Source organism: Octodon degus, unplaced genomic scaffold (genome assembly GCF_000260255.1).
Source record: "Octodon degus isolate 3935 unplaced genomic scaffold, OctDeg1.0 scaffold00491, whole genome shotgun sequence".
NCBI classification, from domain to species: Eukaryota; Metazoa; Chordata; class Mammalia; order Rodentia; family Octodontidae; genus Octodon; species Octodon degus.
The window spans coordinates 178,134-197,729 of record NW_004525067.1 but is presented as its reverse complement, the minus strand read 5'-3'; the positions used below and the strand labels follow the sequence as shown (position 1 = coordinate 197,729).

Here is a 19,596-nt window from a genome sequence, read left to right as displayed (position 1 = left end):
TGTATCTTTGACTTACAATTTATTTAAAAGACATTATATGATATCTTCTCCTAGTATTAGAAACTTTAAAAAGTATATTTCCATTTTCTGTTGACTTTAAAAAAAAAGCAGAGGTTTGTACCTATGTTGTTTATTTATTATTTCTTGCCTGTATCTTGTAATGTGAGAAACTACTTTGGCAGTAACAATACACAATGTACTAACCATTATTACTCTTCTAAAAACTTGTTTTGAGATTTTGTAAAATAAATAAATAAAATAAAATAATAAAAAAATAAAATACTATGAAGACAACAATATCCAATGTATTAATTATTGAAACTATTCTAAGAATCAGTTTTGAAACTGTCTCATTGCTACATGTTTCTCAATAAAATTCATTAAAGAAGCAAAAAAAAGGGAAATCTCCAAAAGAATATATTGAAGAACTTTAAACAAGCTATTGAAAAAATTATTGGAGTCCTCCCCTGCAGAGGGGCTGATGTATCTGGTGTGCATATTATGAACACACAGGAGGAGCGTGTAAGCCCTGAGACTCAGACTCATGGGTAATTAAATATCAAGGCATTGTATATATAATAGCCCCAAATAGCACTTACTCAGGAAGAACATGTTAGTGCTCTACTAAAAAAATCATCACATAAATAAATGGAATAACCAAGTCACTGAGGGATTTTAAATTGTTTACATGAAAATTCCCTTTATTTGTTCATGTATGTTTTCATTTTTATTGAAGACAGGGTCTCTGAGTGTAGCTATGCTGGTGGCAAACTCAAGGTGACCCTCAGGTCTCAGTGTCCAAAAGTCTGGGATTATATACATGTACTTGCTTTAAATGTGAGGTTAATTTTATGAGCATCTGGAAAGACTCCATACAAGACTGACCTTCATGGCTTCATCACTGTTCCTGGTAGAGTGACACAATTGACAACACAATTGCCAAAATGAGAGATTTATTTTGTGTGACAATTCAGTTCATAAGCCAGCATGGGAGAGGGACGTGGCAGAGAACAAACAGCTCATTGTTTGGCGATGGGAACATATAGTTGAACTAGATTTGCTTTTAACGTCACAAATGTAAACTAATTGAACTAATTAAGTGCAGAGAATCATTCCCACAGGTGCCCTCCCCTCCAGAAATGCCAGCTGTCAGTTTCGGAGGCTTTGTGCAGATAAGGAGTTTAAGAAAATTGAGTCTTCAACGTGGAGGTCCATAGAAATGTGGAACCATGGCATTGACTGTGTCTTCAGTAGCATTGGTCCTCTATGACTTTCCAGCTCCCATTTGACTCAAGTCTTCGAAACTGATATATTACACACAAATCCACAGAGTACGTGTAGATCTGGATGCTGAGAGATGGTCTTACGTCCTTCAAGACCTCTATGAGCGCAGCACAGACTTGGGAGAATCTCTGAGGATGCAAGGACTCTGTCGGGATATTGTGTTCATAGCTCTCCAGGGGTGCAGGATACAGCCCCTCAGTTAACTGGCTCAGTCGAGCAGTCAGGCGAAGCAGCTCCTGAAGGGTGCCCAGGGATAAGGGGTTCCCATAGCAATGGAAAGTCTTGAGGTGAGAGCAATCGCTAAGCGCAGGCAAGATGGCCAGCATCTGGGAGTCTGTGATTTCGCAGTGCTCTAGGGTCAAGTTCTCTAGTGTGTTGGTGAGTCTGCCTAGCAGAACCCGCAGGGTCTCAAAATTGAATGATCCCATTGAAATCTTCCTCAGAGTCAGAGACCTGAGCTGGCCTGTACTTGCACATTGAGACAGATGCCTCAGGTCAGATTCATTGAGTGGACTTGAGCACAAGGAGAGGACCTCCAAGGACATCTTACTCCTGTGAAGAGAGAAAAGGTAATTTGGATGAATGAAATCATGATTAGGTGCTGTAGAATGACTTCTCCTTAGGAGAGCCTGCTGATGTCCAACAGAGCCCTCACTCTCTGATGATCACACAGATGGTGTGTGTTGAAGACACTGAGCCCTTCAAATTGCTCTCACCTGTGTGAGTAGCTCAGCCCACATTTCCTTAGTGTCCTGCCCTCTATGGCATGGAGCAAGATAAAGATCTGTAGAGATTCTCAAGCCAATCATTACAAGGAAGAGTGAAAACAGGCAGGTTTGATCAAAGGTCTGCTGTTCGTCCTGTGCCCCCAGGAAGTCATTTATTCCTGTCCTATACCTATAATCCTCCTGCACACCTTAGGCTGAAGTCTCGCAGTTTTACCTACTATTTTCCCAGTTTGTATACAATTAGGGCTTTTAATTTGCTGTTCCTGGAAAGTCTTATTAGCTCACTTATGGTGTTTCATGCAAGTGGCTGCATCACGGATATGATAACAGACTATGGTCAGACACCTCTAGGAAATGTGAGATAAAATCACTGATTTCTACTCTTATGGATGCTGCGCTGTTTTTCTAGCTGTGAGCAATGAAGCTAATGTGCCAGGTACCATTTGTAAAGCACATAGACTCTGTTTTACTTCCCTTTACAGCTTGACAGACATTCAATTTTTCACGTGCCCCATCTTGAAGGTTTCCCTTCTCCATTCCTGGCACCCTAGCTAGATCTGCTTTCCCAGGACTAAATCAAAAGCACCCTCATTGTGCCAGCTCCTGGGATTTCTGGACATGGAGCTGCTCCCAGATTCCCCTCCAAGTGTAGGATCTGCCTTCACATGGGTGGTTAAATGAGATCGTACTAAGTCCCCAAATTGTTGTCTTTCATACTTCCTAGTATCCTCACCAAGGACATCTGCGGGGCACACAGATGCTCTCTTCTTATCTATGGTAACATGAATGTATAGGGAACTCACCGCAAGATCTCATGCAGATTGCCCTGCAGGAAGTAGACTTCATCTAGGTGAAGCTCCCGGAGACTGTGCAGCTGTCTTAAATGAGATGCATAGATGCGGGAATACCACTTGTTTTCAGAGGATGAGATAAAAACTCCTGCACTCAGAGTGCTGAACTGAAATGTGTGAAGGTTCTTCATCTTCTTGAGCTTATGAGCAAATGCTGTCATGGTACTTGGACTCCAGTCACTCAACACGTCCAGCTCATGGATTGAGTCCAACTCCACAGACCGAAGAATCTTGAGGACATCGAAGGCAGCCGAGGAATAGATGGTCACCTTTTCACAGCACAGTTGTACTGAAGCTTTTCTCTTCTGGGCCCAGTTCAAGAGGCAAAGTAGTAATTCGTCTTGTGTGGTATAAGATGAAGCACAGTTTTCAAAATGAATTTGTGCTAATATTCTCAAGGTGAAATTTTTCTTCTTTAATACATGCTTGCTTGTGTCCTGACGCCTGGCATCTTTTGAGCAGGTGACCCTCCGGGCTCTGGGCCCCACAGTCCAGAAGTTCTGGTGTGCATCCCTCCAGTCCAGCACCTCAAGTTTCCACCTGCTATGGGTGATACAGAAAGCAGCATTAGAATTCAGATAGAAACAAAAACATAAAACAAATGCCTAGATGTCCTGCTTTTACTCTTCCTGCTCGTCAGCTGCCTCTCCATTTTTCTTGAATTTATTTCCTAGCATATTTATTTTTCATGCAGCTTCGTTGAACATCTCATTTTTGTGAGGGTTGGAAGAGGCAGGTTCCTCCTTCTTTCACTGGAACCTATATATGCAGCCCTCTTATCAGGAAATCACTATCCAGGTAGTACTTATCAAAATTTCAGACCTCTGTTATTTGCCTCCAATTCAGAAACAGCACCACAATTCAAATTTCCAAGATCAATGACAGCAACCATCCCTTCCACACAATACCTGGCCCCTCTCCCTTTTACTGATATATCCTACTCACCTGTGCTGAACCTTCTGCGACAGCTGCATATTAATTCCATGCAGTATGGCCTTTAGAGTCCTTAGGTTTCTCTGATGTGGTGTGAAAACTCCATGCAGAGTGTTTGGTATCTTGGGTTTCCTCAGATCCATTAAAGCTCTCAAAGGGAGGGAAGGGAATGGCCAGACCTGCACCATCACCTTCAATAACTCATTGTTTTCGCCCATGAATGCATCCAGGAACATGTCATGGTAGATGTGTGGGGGCAGATCATGCAGAGCAGTGCTCTATATGGTCTCACATTTCAAAATGCTCTTCTTGGCCAGTTCGTACAGAGGAGGTGGTGCGCTGTGCGTGGTCATTCTGCATTATCTGGAAGGAATTAGGAATGTGGTGAACATCCAGGGAGTGGCTCATGTGGGTGTCAACCTCATAGACTTCTTCTAACAACTGAAGACCGATTACAGGGTAAGGTCATGGTCTGGCTATGGTGAAGCATTGTCAATTCGACCCAATATCTCTGGGGTTTATGTCTACAAAGTTATATTTGTTTTCTTGCTCACATCAGGAAAAAACTAACAGGTTCAATTCAAATCACTATTTTCAATGCCAGGCCCTCTGGAAGTGGCTCCAACATGGAGTGAAATTACAGCCTGTACTTTTGAATGAAGATTCTTATCATTGGGCCAAGTCCCTACCATAGCAAAGGAAGTGATTGATGGATCTGAATGTCACCTTACTGTCCTTGAGTCCAACTTGGAGGAAGAAGTTAGAGCCATAAGTGGATGGCATCATGTTCAGTGTAAGAATTTACCTAAGCATATATATTAGCCATGTAACATTATTATAGTGCATTGGATGTTAGAAAAGGAAAATTCTGACTGAGGTATGTGTTGTCAAAATTCTTTCAGGAATGACATATTTTCACTTTGTGATTGAGTGCAGGACACAAATAGATGAAGACAAAATTTCAACCCTTAAAATAACATAGAGACATGAACAGCATGGAACCAATCTTTCACCCCAGCACTGTTGGAGACCACTGAGAACACTTCACAGCATATTCAAGTCCCATACATAGATTTAAGGAGTTAGCAAGAATAACTTGAAATAAATAATAATACCATAATCAATAGGTTTCAGAATGTGCTTCTTTGCAAATTTTTAAATTTAAACCCTAGTACCTAGAAAATTTAAAAAACAAAAACAAACAAACAAAAAAGCAAATATCTTGGCATGATACTTACTTGTTATCCAAGTGTGTTTCAGGCTGAGGGACAAAGATCAGTCCAAGTTCTAGGGCAGTCTGACCTACATTGGGAGTTTGAAGATACCTGTGCTTAGTGAAACACTGGCTTAAAAGACAAACTTTGATAACGAAAAAGTAAAAAAAAAAAAACATATATTAAAATCCAAATTATATATGAGGGGAAGAAATTCTATAGATGCTTTTTAAACTTTGTACCCTGTACTATGGTTTTAACATGACTTTTATTCTGAATTACCACTATAGTTTTCTTTTTTTTCTCTTTGATTGCATTTATACTTTTACAAAGTTCTTGCTCTACCAGGGATCAGACTCAGGAACTTGTGCTTTCCCAGCAGGCACTTACACTGCTGAGCTGTCTCTCCAGCCCCAATGCATGTTATATTTTGAGCCAGGATGTGACTTTTTCTAGCTGGCATAAATTCTTTTGATTGCCCTTCAATTAGATAAAAAGTCAACTACTCAAACACAAATTCTTTTATTTATTTATTTTTGTGTTTAGTACAGGGTCTACATGGTGTCACTATGGAGATTGGACTCATAGTGATCCTCCTGTTTGCAGCCACACAAGTGCTGGAATTATAGGTTCAAGCCACCATACCCCACATCAATCACCAGGCTAGCACATGCTGGGACCAAGGGCTGCACTGCAGGCCAGAGGATAGAACCGCTGCTCCCTGTGTCTGCACAAGCCAGCAATTTTTTTTTTCTGGAACAGAGGATTAAGCTCTGGGCCCCAGGCTTTCAGGCAAGTGCTTATTCTACTGAGCTACCTCACTGGGTCCTAAGGAACCACTTTAATCTGCTGAGCTACTTGGTCAACCCTCAAATACAGATTTTCCTTACTGCTTGATATTCTGCAGTGCTTAGATTACATGTATGCTCCACCATGCCTGACTTTACTTTTAATTCTTATGTTGATGAGGGTTTAACTGAGCTGAAACATTAAGTGAAAATACCCAAGCTAAAATAAAAAATGAATCAACCTTGAAATAAAATGTTCTTTCTCTCCACTGTTGTTTTTATGGAGGATCTCTACAAGTAATTCAGACCATCCTTGAATTCACTATTGAACCCAAGTTGGCCTCAGACTGACACTGATCTTACTGTTTCAGCTTCCTATGCACTAGGAGTAAAGTTGTGTTCCACCAGGGACTGGTGAACTTGCATACAGGAAATACAAAGGAATACTTACATTATGAGATATAAAATTCTTTGCAAAGTCCTGGTGGCTAGGTCTAGAGAATCAGCATATGCAAATTCAAGCCATAACTAGATAATTTAGTGACTTAGCAAGAGCTTGTATTAAAGAACATTAGAGGTAAGTGACCTCAGGAGAGAGGAATGTAGGGGATGCAGGTGAAGGGAAAGATGGGAGGAGAAAGGAAGAAGGATGAAAGACAGAGGGAGGAAAGAATAAAAATAGGGTGGGGGAGGCAAGAAAGGAACTTCTAGGCCTGTAGAGAGGGCTCAGAAGCATGGAAGGCTGTTTGGCATGTGTAAGTTCCTGAGGTCGATCAACAGTTTCAAATAAACAGAAACAGAAAGCAAACAAACATGCAAGCAAAAGAATGTTTCTAGCTGGATGAAGATGTAGAAGCTGCAAGTGCCTGCCTTGGGGGTTGACCAAAACTAATGGAGAGATCAAGATTAGCACAGACATTAGACAGCCCCATCGCAAAAAGAACAAAGTAAAAGAAAACAATTAAGGCCTGCCAGTTAGCCCTGTGGCCTAAAGAGCCTCCCACAGCACAGCGCAGCGGCCAAGGTTTGATCCCAGGTGTGAAGCGCACCAAATCCCAGTGCTTGGGAGGCTGAAAAAGGAGAATCACTGAGTCCAATGTACTTAGTAATACACCGTAGGCCGTGTACTTAAATACATTTACAGAAGACTAAACATACACACAAAAAAGGGAAACAGTTTTATTTAATGTGCTCGATCAGTCACACAGCATTGCTTCCTAACATCCTCCACTCTGGAAGAAAATGAAAACCCTTTTTATCTTCAATCTGTTGTAACAGGTTTACATCTAGAGTTCAGGGACAGGGAGATAGCTTGGAGTTCTAACTGGCTCCCTGGCATGCACAAGGAGATGGGTTCAATCCTTGGTACTGCATTTCTAGCCTGCCCTGTGCCTGGCCGGCCACAAAAACAAGGCTTGGTGATGTGTGCCTGTAAGCCCAGCACTGGGAACCCAGTGAAATGTGGATCAGTATGAGTCTGAATTGCATACTGATACTGTGCACCAAAGAATTTACCAAAAGATTCAAAGAAAAATTAAAGAATAAATTGAATAAATCTAGAGTTCATTGAATTTCAGTCAGGAGCTCCTTTGTCGTGCAAGCTTCCCAGGGGGTTCTAAAAGCAGTACTAGAGGCAGGTGTGCTGAAACATGCCTGTTGTCCCTGAAATCAGGTGAAAGTTACATGATGAATGAAGACAGGCCAGCGTAGGTAGGGAAATGATGTCTCAAAATCAAGCAACTCGTCAATCTAATTGAGAAATCATGACTAGTGGGAAAAATTGTAATTATAATTACAGCCCTGGGGAAGATGAGGTGGAGTTCTAACATATTCAGAAATAAACAGTGAATGAAGACAAACCTGAAATGCACACCTTCCATATGGATCCAATAAATAAGCTACTAATTGAAAAATAAAATTCTAGCCTAGGTGATCCACTCCAGCAACCTCAGGATTTTAGAAACTGTGGCAGGCTTGCACCTTGTACCTCAATATAGATACCTTAGTGAGAACTTATCCAAAAATACAAACTAACATAAAAAAGGCCCAATGGGTAGATCAGTGTGAAGGCAGTGATATGAAACCTGAGGAGAAAAACAAGACATAACTTGTCCAATTTAGTCCCGTTCAATCCAAGGAGTCCTTGCTCCTCCCATTCACCTGCTTCCGCATCAGGAGGAAGTCAGCTGACTGACAAGGGAGATGCACTGAGTTCAGAGTACATGGCATTCATTGAAACAATAGCATGAACATTTGAATAGTTTATAGAACAACAACTCTGGGCGTGGAGGTGCACGATTATAGTTCCAGTATGGGACAGTGAGGCAGGAGCAACACTGAGAGTTTAAAGCCTACAAGTGGGGTGCGAAGTAAGTTCAAGACCAGTTTGAAATACATACTGAGACTCCAATTAAACATATAAAGACATAAACTAATAAAGAAAACTCTAATACAAATGAAGAGATAAGGGAAGTAGGCAAGTTTGCAAATTGATGTTCAAAACAATAATGTAACTCTAGGTTGGTAGAAGCTGCCACATTCAAACTGAAAAGGAGGCAGAGTTAGGAGTTTCTGGAATCACAGCCAGCCTTGGCAACATCCTGAGGTGAAAACTAGCTGAGCAATAGGGCAATGGTGTGCAATAAGAAAAAAAAATCACTTACATATCCCCGAATTCTGCGAAGGGATAGAAAGCCCAGAAAACACAGAGCCATATAGGACCTCTGTATTCACAAGATCTTAGCAGGGGGTGGGTAGGTGGGGCAACCTCCTGGAAGCCAGCACTTACCAGCTGCAAACTCAGGTGACAGGACTGGGATCCGGGAAACAACGCAGGAGCAGCACTAAGTGGAAGCTCCAGGATTCAGTGTCTGCCCTTCTGCTTCTCTCCTTTTATTCCCCTTGCTAGCCACACCTCTGCCTCCCAGATCCACCCTTCCTACCACTCCCAGAGCACTGATTGGTTCCTCCCTTTCTACCCTGTTAATCCGGTGGGGCTCTGGGACTTTCCCATGCTGATTGTAAGGCACAGATCCATAGGAGCAAACTAATAGTCTTAGGAGAGAAGGGAAGGCAAAGTTTCAGCCCCTGATCCTCTTCAAACACAGATAAAGTTTAATTATTATGTGGCAGTTACAACTATGAATGTGAGTGAGGAAATTAACTAAGGGGCTCCTGACTTGGGCAAGAGTGGTCCCTGTAAAGTGATGTTTGCCATTATCCAAAGTTTGACTGTTCCAGAACGAAAGTCATTGTACTGTGTTAGAGTGCTGTGGCTGGTGGCTACTGTCCCTCCTGCTTGGAATGCTGGAGCATTGATTAAGACTGTGTTACAAAAAGTGTGTTCGCCTCAGAAATCAGAACAAAAGTGGCAGGGCCTATGTCAGTAATACAATGTGCCTGGAGCCCGAGGTAGGGTGATCACAGGAAAATGTTCAGCCCGAAGAGTTTAGTGGATCGTCAAGACCCTCTCTTCCAAATAATAGAAGAAGCTGGGTGTGGTGCACATCTTTAATCCCAGTACTTGGAGGCTGTGGCTGTGGCAGGAAGGTTGTTGCAATTTCTACACGGATTTTGTCTACATAATTCAAAGCCATTGACAACTCCATAGAGATCTCCTTTGTCATAAATAAATAAATAAATAAATAAATAAATAAATAAATAAATGAAAGAAGGTGATGAGCTTGAGCTCCCAATTGTTGTCCAATTACCAACAATGGACAAATGGATCAACACAGATATCACATATCTTTAGATCTGTGTACACTGAGAGAGAAATTAAGCCACACTCTACTGTGCTACTGAGGAAAATTTATGTTAAGTGGTGCTGGGCATTGTACCCAGGTCCTTGCTCATTCCTGGTGAGCACTGCCAGTGAGCTGTATCCTCATTGCTCTGGTGGTGAGCCTCATAGTACCTTCCTCCCTCAGCCTTCTGAGGACTTCGGTTATAGACACGTGCTACCATGATGCCTGCAAATCTTAGATTTTCCTGATATGAAAGACTAAACTGTCATGCATATGTAAGGAAATTTATTCTATTTGTAACATTTCCCTGGATTTGAAAAAAGACATAAAATGAAGTCATAGCCCTTTTGAAGCCACTGTTTGTGTCCAAACATAGTTTCATAATAAGTGAAAAGGACTACTATATTTGAGGAGGAATGAGGAGTTCAGGAGTTGAGGGCACCAGAAGGGTCCAGGGCAGAGTTTTCAGGGGGAGACCTGTGATTGGGGGTGAGTCCTTGACTTATGAATATTCCAGTTTTGAACTGCAACAGGTAGGATTGGAGTAAATGTGTGGTTTATTGTAATTTGCTCTGTATATCTGTCATAGGTGTGTGGGAGTCAGTTTATTTGACTTAAAAATGAATTACATGTGTGAGCTTGTTCTTTAAATTGATTTTGTACCTATATCAGGGATGTAGTATACACAAATTTTTAACCACTGCTTTTCTTTACTTTCCATTGCTTTCCTTTTCCTTGTTTTTATTTTAACTTTCCTTCATTTTGTCCCTTCCCCTTTCCCTCATTACTCCCTTCACTTCTTTAATTTTTCTTTTGTTGTTTCCGTTTTCCCAATGACATGCCCTTACTTCCTATTGCTACTATCCATGCAGCCCTAGGCTGAGGGAAAATAGCTGCCGTGATCGGCGGTGGGGGCCCTGGGCTTCACAGCACTCAAAGGTCCAATGCAGCTTCGTTATTCACACAAGAGGTAATGCGTCCTTTCGTTAAGGGCACCTAGTGGTGAAATGTTGTACCTAAGGCTATTGTGCAACATAATCATGAAATTCAAAAAAGTGAGCCTGAGTGCACAGGAACTCTTAGCAAAATCATAGTTGGAGGTACAATAATTCCTGGGAGCTTCCATTCCCAGGACAAAGATCCAAATCCTGAAAATGCACCAATAGAAAGGAAGATTTATTTGCCAACGCTGCTTGAAGCATGAGTCATGACTCTAGTTCTAAACAGCAAATCAATTTTATATGAGTCACGACTGCAGTTCTTAACTGCAAATGGATTTTATACTTCTTTTTTCATCTATTTTATTATTACTATTTTATTTCTTTATTTGTTTATTTATTTTGCCAGAGCAAAGGTTTGAACTCAGGCTCTTGCACTTGCAGGCATGTGCTTATTCTTCTGTGCTATCTTCCAGGACCCTTGATTTTATTTAAAGAATACAAAATTATGAAACTTTATTAGAAACAATAAAAATTTTTTAAACAATTTAAAGGAATGCAGAAGTGGCTGTTGTATTGCCTGGCACCTTCAAATTAGATGCTTATTTTACCAGATGAAAAGCAATAACAAATACGGGAGAGGATGTGGGGAAAAGGAATCCTTCTTCACTGTTGGTGGGACTGCAGCCTGGTTCAGGCACTGTGGTAATCAGTGTAGAATTTTCTTATAAAGCTAGTACTGCAGGCCATATTCAAGCCAGAAATTGCCCTCCTAGGTATTTTTCAGAAAAAACTGTCATCATCATACCACAGTGGTATATGTTCACTGATGTTTGTAGCAGCACCATTTTCATAGCTAAGGTTTTTATTCATTTTTTTATTTAAGAACATATTCATTTACTTGGTGTCGAGTTTCCACCAGGCAGCTTGAACTTATAGTGATCCTCCTGTCTCAGCCCCTCCAGTGCTGGGATTAAGGAAGTGTGCTGCCACACCCTCTTTCAGTGGTGGGCATCTTGGTGTTGTGTGTGACATCTGATAGCAAACCGAGGTTTTTACCCTTGCCAGGCAGGCATGATAACACAAACAGTTGAAATGATCGAAATATCATCCAACCGAGGAATGGATAAAGAGATGTGGTATTTTTAAGCAACAGAATATTACTCTGATATAGAGAATGCTGTACCCTGTCAAAATTGACTCCATTTTGTTGCCCTTCTAACCTCGCCGAGTTCCTGTTCTGTATGGGCCGACCCCTCCCAACTCCTTACCCCTATAACTCAAGTCTTATGATATCTGTTTTCCAAAACCTTATCTCAATGAACTATATATGACTGCCAACTCAGCACCTCCACCAAAGAGGACCACCCCCATGAACTAATGACCCACTGTACCCCATGATTTCTGATTTCGGCACCCCACCCAATAGGACCACCTAATGAACTAATGACCCTGCCACTTCTTCCTCTCCACCCCTTCCCTGTTTTTGCGGTTTTCAAGCTTAAATACTGATCCTTATCAAAATGCTCAGCAAGCCTCTTTGCACCTTGCATAGAGACCGCTGCTTGGTACCAGCTAAAATAAAGCGCTTCTTTTAAATTTTGGACTTGCCTCATTGTCATCTGATTTTTGAGCTGCAACATTTGGGGGCTTATCCTGGATCCCTAAATGTCAGGCGCCCTCCCGTCCAGCAGGAAAGCACTCAACACGATTTGTGCGGTGGAAAGGCTTTAATCGTTCTCCTGAGTGATGCGCCCCGAGAGAGCACAGTTCCTCTCTCCGTCCCTCTTCCTGTCTCTGACTCTCCGCGTCGCGGAGCGTTTCTTTTATATCCTCACACTGTCCAATCGAGGGTTGATACATGTTACAGCGCCATTGGTTACAATCTCAGGGAAGGTATCTTACATCATTATAGGCGGGTGTATAGCGACTGCGGAAGCAGGAAATGAGCGCCATCTTGGCACACTCGGTGGGAGGGGTAATCTAGCGCAGGCTTCAAGGGCTGCAGCAGGCCTCACCCAATGGTCCCTAGGATTTTTGGTTCTGAAGCCGCGATTCGCGGCATGGGCTCTCTACACCTAAAGGCCACTTCTTTTTAACGCAGTAAGTAAATTTCAACCTAATTTTTTTCTCACTGGCTTGGTTTTGATTTGGCTTTACAAATTTAAAAGAACTTTGGTCACTGCGTCAACCTTTCCTTTCTCTTTGCTTCTCCTTTCATCTTTGGTTGCTTTTAGAAGTTGTGAGCCGTGGTTTCCATGACCTCTGGTGTCTCTTCAAGTGTGATTCCTTTAGTACACCTCTACTAACCTACTAACTTGGTTCTCCTTTCATTTCCTCTACTAACTTGGTTTACTAACTTGATTTTGAGGGATCTCACTTGCAGGGAGGCAAATGGACCTAGGTGCCCCTTTCGCCAATTGGTCGCCTTTAGAGATTATGGACTTCGGTCATATGTAGAGGTTTCCGTGACCTTTGGGGTCTCTTTAGGTAAGTTTTTTACCCCCTACCCCTACAAATCCTTACTGTAGGGGTCTAGCAGCTTGTGCTCAACCTCTCATTTCACATCTCCCTTTGAGATTTACCCCTACCCGCTTACCCCTGCAGATTTGGTTCTCTGAGAATTCAGTTTGGGCTGGCCTTCAGTGCAATGATCTTTCCTCTCACAAAAATTTTGTGTGGGCTATACTCTTTGAGAGTTTGAGCATTAATAATACTCAATACCCCTGCAGATTTGGTGTCATTTGCACTGACTGTAGGGGATCTATTCTCCACACAAGATTTGTTTGGTATTTGGGGGCCTGTTATTTGTTTTTGATTTTGTTTGGTCTATTTATGTTTGTCTGTTTTTCTTAGGACCTGTCAGCCAGTTCTTGGATAAATTTGTTATTAAAATATTGGTCAAAATGTTGATAAATTTAACTAAGACATAACATTGTTATAAGGTCATGATATTTCTTTAATGGGACATTTTATGACTGTTTTATATTTGTATATGCTACATTTGAACTGATTATTAAATGTACTGGTATTCCTTTTACAATTTTAAGCAACGTCACTAGAGGGTAAAGTTAATAAGATTCTTATCGGATTTTATGTAAACTTCTGTAAAATAAAACTTTAGCCAGCTCAAACTTAAAAAACCTACATGCCTATCTAAAAAACGGAACTCCTTTTGCCAGTTAAATGACATTAGGTCGGCAACTATTCTTAAAGACTTGGAGGACAGGTTCCACTGGGATAGACTGGTTCTGATCCCTCTCTACATGTTAGGGGGAATGTCAGGCCCGATCTGTTTCAGTTTCCTTGCTTTAACTTTATTCCTAATTTTTCTGTCTCTTTGCACTTTCCTCTTTAAAAAAGGCATGTAAAAATTAAAAACCCTGATTGTTCAAGCTAAGTAAAGCCCTTAGAAAATGAGCGTTTGTTAATGCCGAAGACAGGAAGCCATTCTAGAAAGGACACATACCCCATCTCTGGGTCAGATGGGACAAAGAAAAATTATGCCCATCCAGGAGGACACATATAAAAGCCATGTCCTTGCTTAGTGTTCTGGGCAAATCTCCTTTGGGAGACTAAACCTGAGACACAGTGGAGAGAACTGACTTCTGGGTGACACCAGAAGGAGCCATCTCCAAAAGCAGCACACTTATGGGACCAAAACTTTTAAGTATGAGAAAAATTCGACCTTTTCTCCTAAGTTTCATTTAGTGGGATAAGAAATAAATTAAAACATAAGGCTTTTATTATAAAATGCTTAAATAATCTTGTTCAGGCTTTTAAGATATTTCCTATAAAATTTGGATAAACAGTGTATATGCCTATGTTTTGTCTGTTCTTTTAATGCAACCTATTGGATCGAGAGATTTTCAGACTCTCGTTCCTCCGCCACGTCATAAGTGAGTTTCCCGTCCGCTGCCATTTTCGTTCACAGTCTTTGTTGGATCTTGTCACGTGTTTGGCCCTGTGAAGATGGGACAACCTACTTTGTCATCCTCCCCCTTGTCTCTTACCTGAATCATTTTTCCACCTTCCAAGATCGAGCAAAGGGATACGGAGCCTCATTTTACCCAGGAAAACTCTGCATTCTTTGTGAATTAGAATGGCCGATCTCATCGGGGGGCCTCTGGCCCTCCGAGGGATCTTTTGACTTCCCTTTGGCTCAGGCTGTTCAACAGGTCATTTTAGGTAAGCCTGGACACCCGGACCAGGTCATCTACATTCAGGTCTGGATCGATTTGATTTATGATCCCCCATTGTGGCTCAGGAAGTCGCTTCAGAAGCCCTCTGTCCTTGCTCCCTTAAAACCTTCTCATTCCCCCCAAAAGCCCCAAGTCCCAGAATCCCCACCTCAGGATGACCTTCCTCCTCCCTATAGGACGCCCCTCTCCTCTTCAGGCCCCACCCCAACCCCCTTCACCTCCTCTCCCACATCAGGCTCCTTCTCCTCCACCTCCCTCCCAGCTCCAAGCTATCTTGGTGCCTCCTAGTCCACACCATACCCAGAGCTGCAGGCAACCATCACCAGATTCATCCACTCTCTCTCCTCATACCCTTCACTTATACCCTCTCTGCAAAACCTTTTTGGGGTCAGATCAAGCCCCCTTGATGATGTATGTCCCCTTTACCACTTCTGATTTATATAACTGGAAAAATCAGAACCCATCCTTTTCCAAAGACCCACAAGGCCTTATTAGCCTTTTGGAACATATCTGTTACACCCATCGCCCCACCTGGGACAATTGTCAACAACTCCTTCAGACCATTTTTACTGCAGAAGAAAGAGACCACATCTGCGGAGCAGCCCATCGGGCTGTCATGAGCCCAGATGGAAATCCCACCACTGATCCTGCCCACCAAGAAGCCATCTTCCCTCTGCGGAGCCCAGACTGGGATCGGAATACTGATAGAGGTAAGGAGGCTCTCGACAGGTATCGCCAGCTTCTTCTGGGAGCCCTTAAGGCAGCAGCCTGGAAGCCCACCATCCTATCCAAGGTATCAGAGGTAGGACAATTGGCTACTGAGTCCCCTGCTGCTTACTTGGAAAGACTCCTAGAAGCCTACCGTATCTATACTCCAATAGATCCAGAGGCACCCGAAACATGCATGAGCCATAAATATTGTGTTTGTGACACAGTCAGCCCCTGACATAAAATGAAAATTGCAGAAAGTAGAGGATTTTGAGGGAGCACCCCTTAGTCAGCTCACAGAGATTGCTCAGAAGGTTTTTGATCAGCGTGAATCCAAGGAAGATAAAAACAAAAAGAGACTTACTAAGATTCTTGAATGTCTGGTCACTGGGAACGGGCCAACCAATAAAGGGGAAAAATGACCTCCTCTTGAAAAAGATCAATGTGCTTATTGTAAGGAAAAGGGACCCTGGGCCAAGGACTGTCCTAAATTAAAGACTAAACTGGAAAAAGTTGCGAAAGTCCTCCTTAATCAACATTAGGGAAGTCAGGGCTCACGCGCACCCCTCAGCCCAGGCTAACTTTAACTGTTGGGGGGCAACCCGTAGACTTTCTGGTAGACTCCAGAGCAACTCACTCCGTTTTGACTCAACCAACTGGAACTCCCACAGGAACTTCAATGAAGGTCATGGGGGCCACAGGACAAACTAAAATAGTAAAACCACTTAGGGCATTACTGGGGTAACCTGGACAGCCCCTAATGAGCCACATCTTTCTTTGGGCACCCAACTGTCCAGACCCACTCCTGGGTAGAGATCTCCTACATAAATTAAGATCACAGTTGAGTTTTGAGACCGAAACGCCTACTGTAACTATTGAGAATCCAATCATTAAGGTGATGGCCCAGTTCCCGGTAGGGGAAAGCCACATCTTATTTCAAGAAGTTTTAGAACCTGAGGAACAGAGATTTGATTTGACAGAAAGAGATGAATTGCTATACATTTGGACTCAACAAATCCCAGAAGTATGGGTGTGGAAGGCCCAAAGAATTTTTAAAGTGCAAACTCTGGTCACAAGGGACCTCCCACTAGTCCTTGACCAAAAGGCTTAAGTAACCCTTATCTTGGAACCCAGGTGGAGTCATAAAGCCTCAGGCCTGGCTTAGGTAAACATTTAATCTCCAACCTGGGGGCATCCTTGTGAAATAGGACACCTTACATAGATAAACCCACCAGTTCTCGTAATGCAGCTGAAACCACAGAGTTAACTATTTAGTTGCCCTGTAGCCTGCCCCTCTTAGATTCCTCGAAAGGTCATATGTTCTCAAACCCACCAATTATTTTAAGAACCAACCCAAACTAACCAATGCCATTCGCTTCTGTAACCCCACTTGCTAAACCCCTCCTCCCTTTGTCTCTGGACTTAAAAACACAGCCCACGGTCAGCTCGGTGCGCTCTGTTCCTGCGTGTTCAGGCCACCCTGCATGCACGTAGACAATAAAGCTTGCCCTTTGTGATTTACATGAGAGATCGACTCTTGGGGCCTTCCTTCACGGTGACTCGACCCTTACATTTGGGGGCTCGTCCGGGATGGTCTCCCATGTGGGAGGACCCCAACAGCCGAAGAAACCTCAGGGTAAGTATGGCCGTTTAATTTTATGTCCAGATTTTGTTTCGTTTTTGAGTCTCTTGTTTTGTTATAGTTGGTGAACGTTCAATCTGTTTGTAGTGACTGGGAACAAAACGCGTAAGCGTTGCGATCCCCGTGGCACTGTGGTTCAAGGCGCGTGAGCCCTTGAATCATTCCCTCTTCCTGATGTTGTTCCGGGATTTGGTTTGGGCCACAAGTCACATCTGGCCGGCATTTGTCTATTGGTCCTGACTGGCGGCGAGGAGCGTAAGCACTCGCTGTCTGCGATTGGCAGATGTGCCTGTATTCGCAGGTCATTCAGCCAAGGGACGCCATGGTGTGGTTTTGGATCCTTGGATCCATCTGTACGTGCCCTCCGAGGGAGGGACCTGTATGGCCAATAGATTCTGTTGGGTACCCGCCTGTGTTTGTCTGTCACATTTGTTGTGTTTGTTGTTTGTGTGTCCGGCGCCATAACTACCTTTTCCTCCTCTTACAGCACCAGCAACATTTCCTTTGTTAATGACTATTCTCTCCTCAGCGGGATCCCCCTCCCGCCGGCATCCTTCACGTGTCGCCGGTTATTTGTTTGCAGCCTATTTCACTGTTTTCACCTTCCTTTGTCCCTTTGGAGTTCTGTGGGACATCGGTTATTTTGATAATATGGGACAAGTCACATCTGCTCCCCTAGCCCTTACCCTAGGTCATTGGTTGGAGGTTAAGGGGAGAGCACATAATCTTTCTTTGACTGTTAAAAAAGGAAAATGACAAACTCTCTGTTCTTCAGAGTGGCCCTCCTTCCAGGTGGGATGACCTCCAGAGGGATCTTTTCACCCATCTCTGGTTCAAACAATAAAGACTGTAATCTTCCATTCCGGTCGCTATGGCCACCCTGACCAATAACCATATATTTTGGTTTGGCAAGATCTTTGTGAGAATCCACCAGAGTGGGTAAGACCTTTTCTTCCTCCAGCTCCACCTGGACCGGCTACCCTCTTGCCAGTTAAGACTCAATCTTCACCTCCTGGTCTCTATCCACCCACCTGGATCAAAAAATTTATCAAGGCTGTAATCTACCACCCTACGCACCTTCTTCTTCTTAGTCCCCTTAGCTCCTCCAAAGAAGGACTCGGAGCTGACACCCTCCACCATCCGTTGCTGACTCCCTGAAATGACTCAAGGTTTGCTGTTCTGGACACCATTCCCAGACAACTGGCTAATTCCACCTGGATGCACTAGCAGTTCCAACTGGTAAGAAGCGGCTGTGACTCCCGACCATCACCCTCAGGACTGGCTTATCCTGCCTGCCACCCAGTACATAGATAAATTCATTATGCAAATGTTAAAATATTGGCCAAAATGTGTTGCCAAATTTAAGCTAAAACCTAAAATTGTTATAAGGTTATGATATTTCTTTAATGGGACATTTTATGACTATTTTATATTTGTATGTGCTACATTTGAACTAGTTGTTAAATGTACTGGTATTCTTTGTTCAATTTTAGATGATAGCACTAGAGAGGGTAAGGTTAATAAGCTTCCTATTGGATTTGATGTAAACCTCTGTGAAATGGGATTTTTAGCCAGCTTGAACTTAAAAATATACATGCCTGTATGTGAAAAACGGGACTCCTTTTGCCAGTTAAATGACATTAGGTCGGCAACCGTTCTTAAAACTTGGAGGACAGGTTTCACTGGGACAGACTGGTTCTGATCCCCCTCTACATGCTAAAGGGAATGTCAGGCCTGATCTGTTTCAGTTTCCTTGCTTTGACTTTGTTCCTGATTTTCTTATCTCTTTGAACTTTCCTTTTTAAAAGACATATAAAAATTAAAAACTCTGACTGTTCCAGCTAGATAAAGTCCTTAAGAATAAATGTTTGATAACACCAAAGATAAAAAGTCTGAACTTGAGACACAAGGAAAAAACAAACAAACAAACGACTTCTGGGTGACACCAGAAGGAGCTATCTCCAACAACAGCACACTTATGGGACCAAAATATTTAAGTGTGAGAGAAAAATTTGACCTTTTCTCCTAAGTCTAGTTATCATTTAATTAGATAAGAGATAAATTAAAGACTTAAGGCCTTTACTGTAAAGTGCTTAAGGTAATCTTGTTCAGGCTTTTTAAATATTCCTTGTAAAATTTGGATAAACAATGGTTATTCTACCAGCTAGTAAATGCTCTTAAAACAGCTACCATTTTTTTAAAAAAAGGAACACAGGTTTCCTCAGCTGTTCTTTGGTGAATCCACACTAAAGCCTGTGGCTGATGGGATGTTGACAAAAAAAGCTAGATTTCTCTCTAGAGACATCTCTGGTTGTATGAGCCAAAAGAAACCAAGAATACCTAAGGGGTTAAGGCGCCATACCCGAAGGTTCCTTGTTAAAAACTGGTGTCTGATCACTAAAAGCTTACATCTGCTTTACGTGTTAACTAAGAATAAGATGTTTGCCAACTGTACTGTGTTTTTACCAATATGTAAAATGTGATGATGAATGATAATAAGTTTCACCTGTGAGTTGCAAGGTTAAATCTTGTTCAGTTGCTAAAATATTTATGAAATGTTAA

At 42.4% G+C, this 19,596-nt stretch overlaps 2 long non-coding RNA genes across 2 annotated transcripts in view; one reads left to right on the top strand and one right to left on the bottom strand.

Moving 5' to 3' along the window:
* The first annotated feature begins 4,707 nt into the window (after positions 1 to 4,707).
* LOC111814762 overlaps positions 4,708 to 19,596 on the top strand; it is a 21,460-nt gene continuing 6,571 nt past the window's right edge. The window contains exons 1-2 of the long non-coding RNA XR_002819661.1: positions 4,708 to 4,718; positions 7,212 to 7,216. This is a non-coding gene — a long non-coding RNA (uncharacterized LOC111814762). The remainder of the gene's footprint in view (positions 4,719 to 7,211; positions 7,217 to 19,596) is intronic.
* Positions 13,688 to 19,596, bottom strand: part of LOC111814763 — a 13,821-nt gene continuing 7,912 nt past the window's right edge. The window contains exon 3 of the long non-coding RNA XR_002819662.1: positions 13,688 to 13,699. This is a non-coding gene — a long non-coding RNA (uncharacterized LOC111814763). The remainder of the gene's footprint in view (positions 13,700 to 19,596) is intronic.